The sequence below is a fragment of the Cibotium barometz genome, chromosome 2, assembly GCF_041138505.1.
Source record: "Cibotium barometz isolate CiBa-2024 chromosome 2, ASM4113850v1, whole genome shotgun sequence".
NCBI lineage: Eukaryota > Viridiplantae > Streptophyta > Polypodiopsida > Cyatheales > Cibotiaceae > Cibotium > Cibotium barometz.
Window position 1 is genome coordinate 52,070,937 of NC_141047.1, and position 10,087 is coordinate 52,081,023.

General features: G+C 47.0%; 1 long non-coding RNA gene across 1 annotated transcript; it reads left to right on the top strand.

The window, feature by feature from the left end:
* Positions 1-7,864: 7,864 nt before the first annotated feature.
* LOC147641211 (uncharacterized) lies at positions 7,865-8,746 on the top strand. Its single transcript, XR_015267609.1, has 3 exons — positions 7,865-8,214; positions 8,408-8,531; positions 8,623-8,746. It is a non-coding gene; the product is annotated as an uncharacterized LOC147641211 (long non-coding RNA).
* Positions 8,747-10,087: the final 1,341 nt, after the last annotated feature.

The following is a 10,087-nucleotide window of genomic DNA, read 5'->3' on the forward strand; positions in this document are numbered from 1 at the left end:
GTACATAGAGCAGCTCGGCTCTAGAAATCAAAATCTCCTCGGGAGGCGCATAAGACGGCAGTTCTGAGGGCCATAGCCATGCCCTGATACAAATGTTCTCTTACTACCAAGGGAGCTATTATCTTCTCCTTAGGAATAAAGCGACTAAGGAGTCTGTAGATTTGGCATAAAAGTCTGAAATTTCGAGGCATTGAATGATATAGAATGACACCATGTACCACTTTCAGCTTCATCAGAATCATGGCCAATGAGAGGTTCTACCTCAGCATTGCAGGTTGGTCGCAAGAGGTGTGGACATACTGCCCTGCAAACCACTTATGCTATCGTCTCTTCGCTGGGTCAGGAAAATATAAATCCTCAAAATGGCGAGCGAGTCTAACTCGGCTTGTTCGAGTTGCAGAGCGGAAGAGATGAGATGCTCGAAGGCAAATGCAGTCATGTCTTGTGACTGGGTGAGGTCGGGAACACCAGATAAGTATGGAACTTCCATTTTAAAAAAAATCTTTAGTAAAAATTCTTTATTAATGAGACTTGCGGAATGAAAAAACATTATGAAAAATGTTTTTTTTGAGTTTTTTTTAATTATCATTTTTTGATAAAAATTCGTTTATCCTTATTATTAGCTACTATCAACAAAGCTTTGATACCAGCTGTGAGGTCCCTGCCTCCTTCGCGGTGCCCTCCTGTCGCGGCGGGCGGAAGCAGCATCGGCCTCCCGCGCGGGCGGGGATCCGCACAACTCGGGGCCTCGCATGCAAATGTCCGGGGGACGAGAGGCTATCCGGGCGGTCCCTCCAAGATCGGGCCCGGAAGACTCCCCTCGCCCGGAAGGCACGGGCGATCCCGCCATGGGAAAAATCTTCTAATGGGGGAATTACTCTAACGAGTCAAAGTCTTAACTAGTTAAACTGATCTGACTGAACCTGAAGTCACATAGTCAGATCAAGAAGAGACTTGCACTTGGTCCATGGAATCACCGCTTTTTTTCTCATTTACGAGGCAAGGTCTTCTCAGGATTTGAACTAATTAACGTAACTAATCGTATCTAGTTGTTTCTTAGGAATCCTCCGATCCAGCCGGCCCATCGGCCCATGGGTTAGCCAACCACCCGACCACTGTATTGGTGGGATTCCTTTATAAAGATTTGGTTGTGTTTTTGCCCGGGTACCGAGGAAAAGAGTTCCCAGGTCTCCCAGTCGACGATTCATGCAAAAATTAAGGTACGCATACCACACGTACACACCCAATATGAATTTACCATTTATAACAAATTTGACTGGCTTTAAAACAATCCTTCAATAGAAATCATAATATTTTTGATCATCATTTTCTAAAATTCTGAGTCCATTGTATTACAATAATATCCTCTGGACTCTCCGTAGCTGGCCAACCAACGAGATCCAGTATTAGTCCATCCGAAATCTTCCTCGACGTACGCATGGGTGTCCTAGCAACCGCCGCGAGTCCGTGCATCGCCTGGTCAGAACCCTTTAGGATCCTCCTTAGGTGTCCTAGAACTTCACTCAGGGACCGCTTTATCGATCCTCGACCATCGTACCGGAAGCACACCATTTTAACCGTACCGAGGAGGCTGGTCAAGACCTCGGTAGGCTTTGCCGCTGTGTGGCTAAAATAGAGGGTGATAATGTGTACATACGTGTACATGGCGTGTGTGAAGTTTTGCTTTTGAGAGCATTGCCAGGTGTAAAGGGTGGACGGTATTGGCTTTGAGCTTGTTGCAGCTTGTCGTCAGATGATGGAGAAGATGTCAGCTGCTCGGCCACTTGAATTGTGTATGCGTCCGCATGGACAATGGACACTTGGAAGGTCGCATTGAAGGTATGTGGAAGTAAGGGCAATAAAGATAAGGGGGTGATGTGCCACGGACATGGTGTGAAAAGAGTACATGGTGGCCTTTCTTTTTCAAAATAAAATAAATAAATGGTGAACGTGGCCATAGGAGGAAAAGCTGCGTGGAGGTTTGACAAGGCTGCCAGCAAAGAGTTCCAGAAGGCTGGTGAATGAATGGAGTCGGCGCAGCTGGGGTTTGAAGAGAGTTCGCCGGGTGGAGATTCGAGAAGCTCCCAGTAGCGCGCCGCTGTGGTGAGAGTTAGTAAAGAGGGAGGCGGTGTTGTTTTGGGAGAACGGCAGGGAGCCGACGGGGAAGAGAGCCCCGTGTGTTCTGGTGTGAGGGCTGCAGAGAAGAGCAGCGGGGGAGGAGAGCACGAGGACAGAGGGCCCGTGTGTTTTTTTGAAGCGCAGCTGGAAGACGAAGTCAAGCGCAGGGGTCGTGTAGAGAGATAGGAGACTCTCTGGGGGTCTAGTAGCGGGTAGGCTTGCAAACAGAGAGAGGGACTTGAGAAGCGCAGCTGGAAGGAAGTGACGGGAATGGTGTTGTTGCAAGGGAAGGCTCCTTGGTGAGTGCATGGGTAGCAGAGCCGAAAGAAACTGGCGACAGTACGAAGGTGGCTGGAGGCGTGGAGAGCGGTTCTGAGCAGGTGGCTCCTTGTGTATTTGTGTGGCGCTGCAGCAGCAGATAGGCACAGAAGGCGTTAAGGGCTGGCGTCACAGTGTATGAAGTGTGGTGAAGGGGACGTGAAGGGCTGAGAGAAGCCACCTTAGTTGACTGGGCTGAAGCGTAAGGTGCAGCGAGTGGAGACACAGAGGCTGGCAAGGGGAGAAGGTTTGGATGGACTGGTGAAGGCAGGTTCTAGGTGTTTGTGTGAAGCCTAGAGTGAGCTGGAGCTGCTGGTCAAAGAGGTGACAGGTTGGAGCAGACAGCATAGTGAGTGGTACAAAGAGAAAGAGAGAGATGATGGAATAGTGGGCTGTTGGGGAGACTGAGTCATCTGTAAGAGTGAGTGCCTTGCTTCATATTGGACACAGCCGGTGACTGGTGAAGATAAGAGGTGTGACTGTTTTTTTTGCTCGGGAACTGGCAGTGTGCTGGTGGTGTAGCAGAGAGACCTTCAGCCGAGGTGCAGGAGCAGAGAGCGAAAAGGTCGGCTGCTGCAGAGAAGCAAGAGCGAAGGGATTGGGAGCGACCAGGAGCTGGAGAGGGCCGATTGCGAGCGGGTGCTCGATGAAGCTGGTGTCTGGGATATTTTGGGATATCCACCTCTGTAAAGGTCAAGGTCCTTTCTGAAATATGAGTCTTGTTCATGCTCTTTGGTCTGGTGTTCTGGTGTGTTTGCATGCGTGTGTGGAAGTGTGGCATGCTATAAGGGCGTAAACAGCTTTACCGCTTCCGTGCCATCACTTTTTGGTGCCCCCACAGAGGAGGAGATTTCCTCTGGTTTGTGAAAGAAGATAGGGGCTGTGTGAAGCAAGATTTGGAAGAATGGCTCAAGATTTTCCGGAGTATTGGGGATTGCCACAGGAGAATGCAACCAGGTTTCTAGAGAAGATGGAGTTTACAGCTTTGATGAAAGACAGGGCAACCTCGGAGATCCTTTCTCGGATTTTGGCTTATTGCTTGCAGGGTGATGCAAAAACATGGTTACAGATGTTTGTGACTACACACAGGAATGTTCATAAGCAGGATCCTGAGTACCGTGTAGTCAGAGCTGCATTTTTGGCACAGTTTGTTCATGTGAAGAGTCCGAATGAAGTGTGGAAAGAGTTGTGTAACATTCAGCAGAAGGACGGTCAGGATGTGGATCAGTATCTGATAGAGTTTGGTAGACTGTGGAGTCTATGGTGTGAGGCTCTGATTCCTGAAGTACCCCCACAGATGATAAAGAGGGAGCGATTTGTGGCTGGTCTGGAGCCAACGATCCGACTGAAGGTGGAGCTGAAGAACCTGGATAGCTTTGAGGAGGCTGTCAGAGTTGCTCGAGAGAAGGAGTGGAAGGTGAAGCGTCTGAGGCAGATGGGAATGCAGGAAGAGCCGAAGAGGTTTGTGAAGGTGCCGCAGATTGAGAGTATGCATCCTGGAAGAAAAGCTGCTGTTGTTCCTAAACAGGAGGACTCATTGAAGAGGGAAGTTCATGATGTAGTGGAGCTCATGAAGTCTTTGAGTGCGAATTGGATAGAGACTACAGGAAGAGGAAGAGGCATAGGTGATATGGGAAGGAAGACTGATGCATCATCTGGTTCTGAAGGAAATTCAGCAGATATTGGAAGAGGGAGAGGGTATCCGTGTGATGTGCAATTCCGGAATTGTGGTGAGTGGGGTCATATCAGTCCGCAATGTGAGAGACCAGCCAAAGCTAATGGTGGTATATATCAATTGCCTATGGGAATGAGTGATAAGGTGATGGGCCGTAATATGCAGGTGAAGGAAGCAATTCAGCCCAGTGTTTGTGAAGCCCATGAGGTCACATTTGCAGAGCAAGGTATGGGACAGATTAGCCTGTTGGAAATGAAGAAGGATGAGATTTCTGGAATCAGCCCTGAAGAGTTTTCAGAAGGTAAGGAGGAGAAGGATGAGATTATTGATGATGCTGTGGATTGTGAAAGTGATGCTAGTGCTGTGGAGCCTGATGTGTTTGAGTATGGATATGACTTGGATGATCTCTTTGATTCAGAGAAGAGTAATGACTTGCAGGTGCCAGTACTTCAGCCAGTCAAGGTAGAGAGTGATGATCAAGGTGTTACTAGTGGAGATGTTGTGGATGGAGTATCTATGGATGATCCAGGTGATGAGTTGGATATTGCAGCATGTGAGAGTGAGGATGATGAGCTGGACAGTGTACTTGATAGTGCACTAGATGATTTGTTGGAGTTGGCTTCCTTGGAGAAGATTACTTGCGTGCCAGATGTGCAGGAAGGGAGTGATAGTGTGACTGATGGTGAGCTGGATGCTCCTTTGGTTGATGGTGTGATAGATTTTGGATGTGTGGTTGCTGAACCTAAGGTGTGTGTTCCTTGTCATGCCCAAGAGAATGAGTTGTCGGTTGTGAGTGGTGAGGATGCATGTGAGGCTATCGTTGTTGGTCAGGGGGACCAAGATGCTTTGCCTGTGAGTTTGGGGAGCTTAGACTTGGTAGAGATGCCTGTGCAAGATGTGGAGAATCTTGCAGGATCGCCAATGGTCTTGAAGCTGGAGAAACTACAGGAAAGCGACAACGATGAGTCTGCAGTGCATGAAGTTGTTGTGTGTGATGTTGATGGGCTGAAGGGAAGTGAGTGTATGAAGAACACACCACATGTGGATGCTCAGCATATGGATGAGCGGTTTGGTTATAGTTCGAGTCTGGCAGGTTGCCCAGAGGAAGGGTTGGAAGCCAATGATGTGGGCTGGAAATTGAGTGACCGTGAGATGGGAGTTGATGATCAGATGTGTGTTATTGTGGTATATGATTATGAGTGGGAGTCAGATGTGTCAGAGGGGAGTAGAGGTGAGAAGTGGTGGTCTCCATCACAAGGTTATGAGAGCTGGTCTGGAGGAGGAAGTGTGACAATAGATGGTGATGAGGCCATATATAAAGAGCAAAGGGGGTTGCTGGAAACGGAAGATCATGACAGGGTGTATCAACGGTTGTTTGATGGAGTAAATTGCTTGAAGGATTGGAAGGTAGATGCACCGAGGTTTCTGTTTGATCCAGGGGGATAAGTGGTTTCTGTTTGTGCAGCTGCTGGACATAAATGTCTCAACAGAAAAAAAGGGGGTTGCTAAATATGTGTGGCTAAAATAGAGGGTGATAATGTGTACATACGTGTACATGGCGTGTGTGAAGTTTTGCTTTTGAGAGCATTGCCAGGTGTAAAGGGTGGACGGTATTGGCTTTGAGCTTATTGCAGCTTGTCGGGTGCGAGGTCAGATGATGGAGAAGATGTCAGCTGCTCGGCCACTTGAATTGTGTATGCGTCCGCATGGACAATGGACACTTGGAAGGTCGCATTGAAGGTATGTGGAAGTAAGGGCAATAAAGATAAGGGGGTGATGTGCCACGGACATGGTGTGAAAAGAGTACATGGTGGCCTTTCTTTTTCAAAATAAAATAAATAAATGGTGAACGTGGCCATAGGAGGGAAAGTTGCGTGGAGGTTTGACAAGGCTGCCAGCAAAGAGTTCCAGAAGGCTGGTGAATGAATGGAGTCGGCGCAGCTGGGGTTTGAAGAGAGTTCACCGGGTGGAGATTCGAGAAGCTCCCACAGCAGCGCGCCGCTCTGGTGAGAGTTAGTAAAGAGGGAGGCGGTGTTGTTTTGGGAGAACGGCAGGGAGCCGACGGGGAAGAGAGCCCCGTGTGTTCTGGTGTGAGGGCTGCAGAGAAGAGCAGCGGGGGAGGAGAGCACGAGGACAGAGGGCCCGTGTGTTTTGTGGAAGCGCAGCTGGAAGACGAAGTCAAGCGCAGGGGTCGTGTAGAGAGCTGGGAGACTCTCTGGGGGTCCAGTAGCGGGTAGGCTTGCTGGCGCAACAGAGAGGGCTCAGGCTAGAAATCGGTCTGCCTGGTGTGTTGGCGCCTGCGTGGCATATCTACCACGCTGGCAGTCAACAGCCGGCAGACGCCCAAGCGCCTTCCGCAATCGGAACTTTCAGCTGGAGCCTGCAGCATCAATGCTCGTCGTCAACGCCAGAACCTGAACCTGCAGATATCAATGCCGGCCGCCGTGCTTGACGACCAAATAGGCGCCAAGCCTCCCTTCCATAGCTTGGCGACTTTTTCTCTCTGCATTCCGCAAGGCCGCTGCAGCGACTACCGCCGGCCTTCGCCCCAGACAGGAAGCGCTCATCAGAAGCGCTCAGCAGGAAGCGCTCAGCGTGGCGGAAGCGCTCAGCGTGGCGGAAGCGCTCAGCAGGAAGCGCTCAGCACTCATCAAAAGCGCGCTCAACTGGCGACTTTTTCGCTCTGCATTCCGCAAGGCCGCTGCAGCGACTACCGCCGTCCTTCGCCCCAGACAGGAAGCGCTCAGCAGGAAGCGCTCAGCACTCATCAAAAGCGCACTCAAAGTCTGTCACACCAGCGCCCTAAACCCTATTTTGCTGTGCCTCTATTAACGCGTCTATCACATCAGCAGCTCACCAAGCAGGTTAATCAGGTTTAGGTTTTTTAAAGGGTTAATCACGTCTCTACAAAACTGAAGCTTAGAGAATGCCATGAGTTCTCAAATGCCCCCCATCGGTGTCTTCGATTCGACAGCATTGTGTTGGGTGCACTCATATGACAATCGTTCAAAATACAAATTTGTACGTGAAGCTAACATCCCTTGGAACCGTGTTGCCGATTTTGTAAAAGGAGAAGCCGACAATGCAAAGTTTCCGACTTCTTTCAAAAAATATAGCCACCATCACCGAGATGCCTCCAATCTTACAAAGATTGCACATGAATCATGGATTGAGAAGATAGTGTAAGTGTGTATTTGTTTTAGTTTGTCTAATCCATGAATTAATCATCACACACACACATACAATGAAATGTTTATCGTTACTTCTTTGTTTTGTTTAGCTTTTGGTGTGGTTTTGGTCCTGCTGGCACTAAAGCACCAATGTAATCTAACATTGCGGATGGCAAAGATGTCGAAACTACCCAGCTCACTGAATGCAAGGACATGATTAGCGAAGATGATGTTGAGGTGGAGGAGAATAGTGGTGACGAGTCGAATCGTGAAGATGGTGAGATGGAGGAGCGTAGTGAAATAAAAGAGTTGCCACAGCCAACTGCAAAGAAGCCATGTAAGAAAAGGCGCCCTCCCATCACAAAGGGCAAGCGAAAGCGTGGATGCAAATGTCATTTTAGTGTCAAGAGGCTCGCACAAGATCCAAGGGTGGCCATAATCTCTTATATACATCCATACCACACAAATGCAAATGATGAGGTTTGTCATGGTATAAGATTTGTTGATCCCTCTTTGAAGTTCTCTCCATGGATCTCAATGCAAAAGAAACTATGGGTTTCAAGCATGGTATATCGTGGTTTCTCTCCACATCAAGTGTTGGAAATGCATGTCCAAGCATTGCATTCAAGCCAAAGTCATGACCCTACAATTACTATGGTTAGGGATGACTTTTTGTCTATTCGTGACATCATGAATATATCTAGCAAGCTGGCTATTGATCAGTACCAGCTACACACAGATGATGCGGAAAGCACCAAGAGATGGTGTCATGAGAATCAATCAAGCACCTTTATCTACCAGGAGCAAGATGTGGAACATTCCAAGGAATTTATCCTTGGAATACAATCACCATGGCAAAGGGAGATGTGCAAGAAGTTTGGAAATGGGAACCTTCTTGCGATGGATGCTACCTTTGGCACAAACAAATATAAGGTATGTGGTGTAATGAATTATCATTTTTACTCTTGTTCACATTCTCTTAAGTTATAATAAATGTTCATTTTTTACTTCTTGTTCACATTCTCACTTTCCTTTAAAACACATGAACAGTTTCATTTGTATACAATCCTTGTTTTTGATGGTCATCGCAATGGTGTGCCCATTGCTTGGGTGCTTACATCTTCAGGTACATTTGAGTGTACTTGCACTTGGTTAAGCAAGTTTAGAGATAATATGCTTGACTTTCATAAATCATGGGAGCCCGGAGCCTTTATGGTTGATGATGCCGAAACGGAGATTAATGCGCTCAGGTTAGGACCATATGTTCATATGTGTTGAGTGCAAACTAATGAGAACCGTGTGTTTGAGTTCTATGTGATGTGTCCTTTCTATTTTTCGTAGGGTGGTGTTCAATCAACCCATTTTTCTATGCTTGTGGCATGTCAAACGTTGTTGGCTCCGACACCTTATTAAGAAGGTGAAGGAATGGCCCAAAAGAGCTTTTATGTTTTGGTCTTTGGGAAATATCATGAACATGCAAGGGTCAGCAAATTCTACAGACCATATAATCAAAGAGGATGCAAAGGCTATGATCTCTACCTTCTACTCCAACTTTAGAGATGAGGAGAGTTTTATTGAGTATTTCAAAACCTATTGGGAGGCTAAACTAGGTAAGGTTGAATTTTAAACTTCATACATACTCTTCTTATAGGTAAAATAATGCGCACTTGCTCTCCTTTTTGTTCGTACTTCATTTCTTGCTCTTCTAACTTCATTTGTTTTATATGCAGAAATGTGGGTGCGTGCTTCCTGATTGCTTCCACATTCAGGACAAGACACTAATGGAGCAATAGAGTCATATCATGGGCAGCTCAAATATAAGTTTTTGGGCTCTTCCAAAAGGATGAGTTCGAGGCGGGTGGATTGGCTCTTATACAAGTTAACATCATCATGCTTGCCATATTATTGGTATGTTCAGCAGTTGAAGGACAATGGTTTTATGAGAAACAACGCCATTGAAAGAGTAGTGGAGAATTCTTATGAGCGGGCACTTCAAATACCAGATGCTAATGTCTCATTCTAGGTTGGTGGTGTTGCTATAGTGGAGAGCATGCACACAAAAGCTTCATTTTACACAGTCTACAATTCCGATTGCCAATGGGCATGTTGTACATGTACATGGGCAGAGCTTGGAAATATTTGTAAGCACCAAATTAAGGTGATGTTGTTGCGGGGTGCTTCACATGCTTCACTTAAGGAGCAATGCCAACATATGTATGAAGCATGGGGAGATACTTCTAGGTCTACTGTCAATCTTCACTCACATGTTTCTACTATTGATGTGCTTGAACCAAATGGTGATGATGTTGCCGCATTAGGAGGGGACAATGTATGTAGTGAAGTACTTGAGCAATCGGGAAATGTGAAGACACTTCAATGCTTGTGGCAAGAGTTGTCTTGTTTTGTAGGACAGGACCAGGCTTTGATTGAGGAGGCTTGCAATGGATTGAGGAGAACATTGGGCCATGTGAAGACAATGAAGGCAAGAATGGACGAGCGAACAGAAACACAAGCTAATTTTCAAGTCTTGGAAGATGGATTCGGCAACTCCTTGAAGCGAGCAAAACCATTCTTTGAGAAGGGCAACAAGAAGAAATCAACATAATCAAAGAGTCACCCATTGGCTCACCCCTTCAAGACCCCTGCTAAGAAAACCAGAGTGTCAATGCAAAAAAGGCTTGATCAGAAAGCTTCAAAGTAGTCTTTTGAATTTATGTAATGAACTCTCCAATGCTTCAATGGCTTTTTGCATCTCAGTCTTCAACCAATTATTATGCGTCTTGAGCCGTATTTTGTTCGTGTGTTG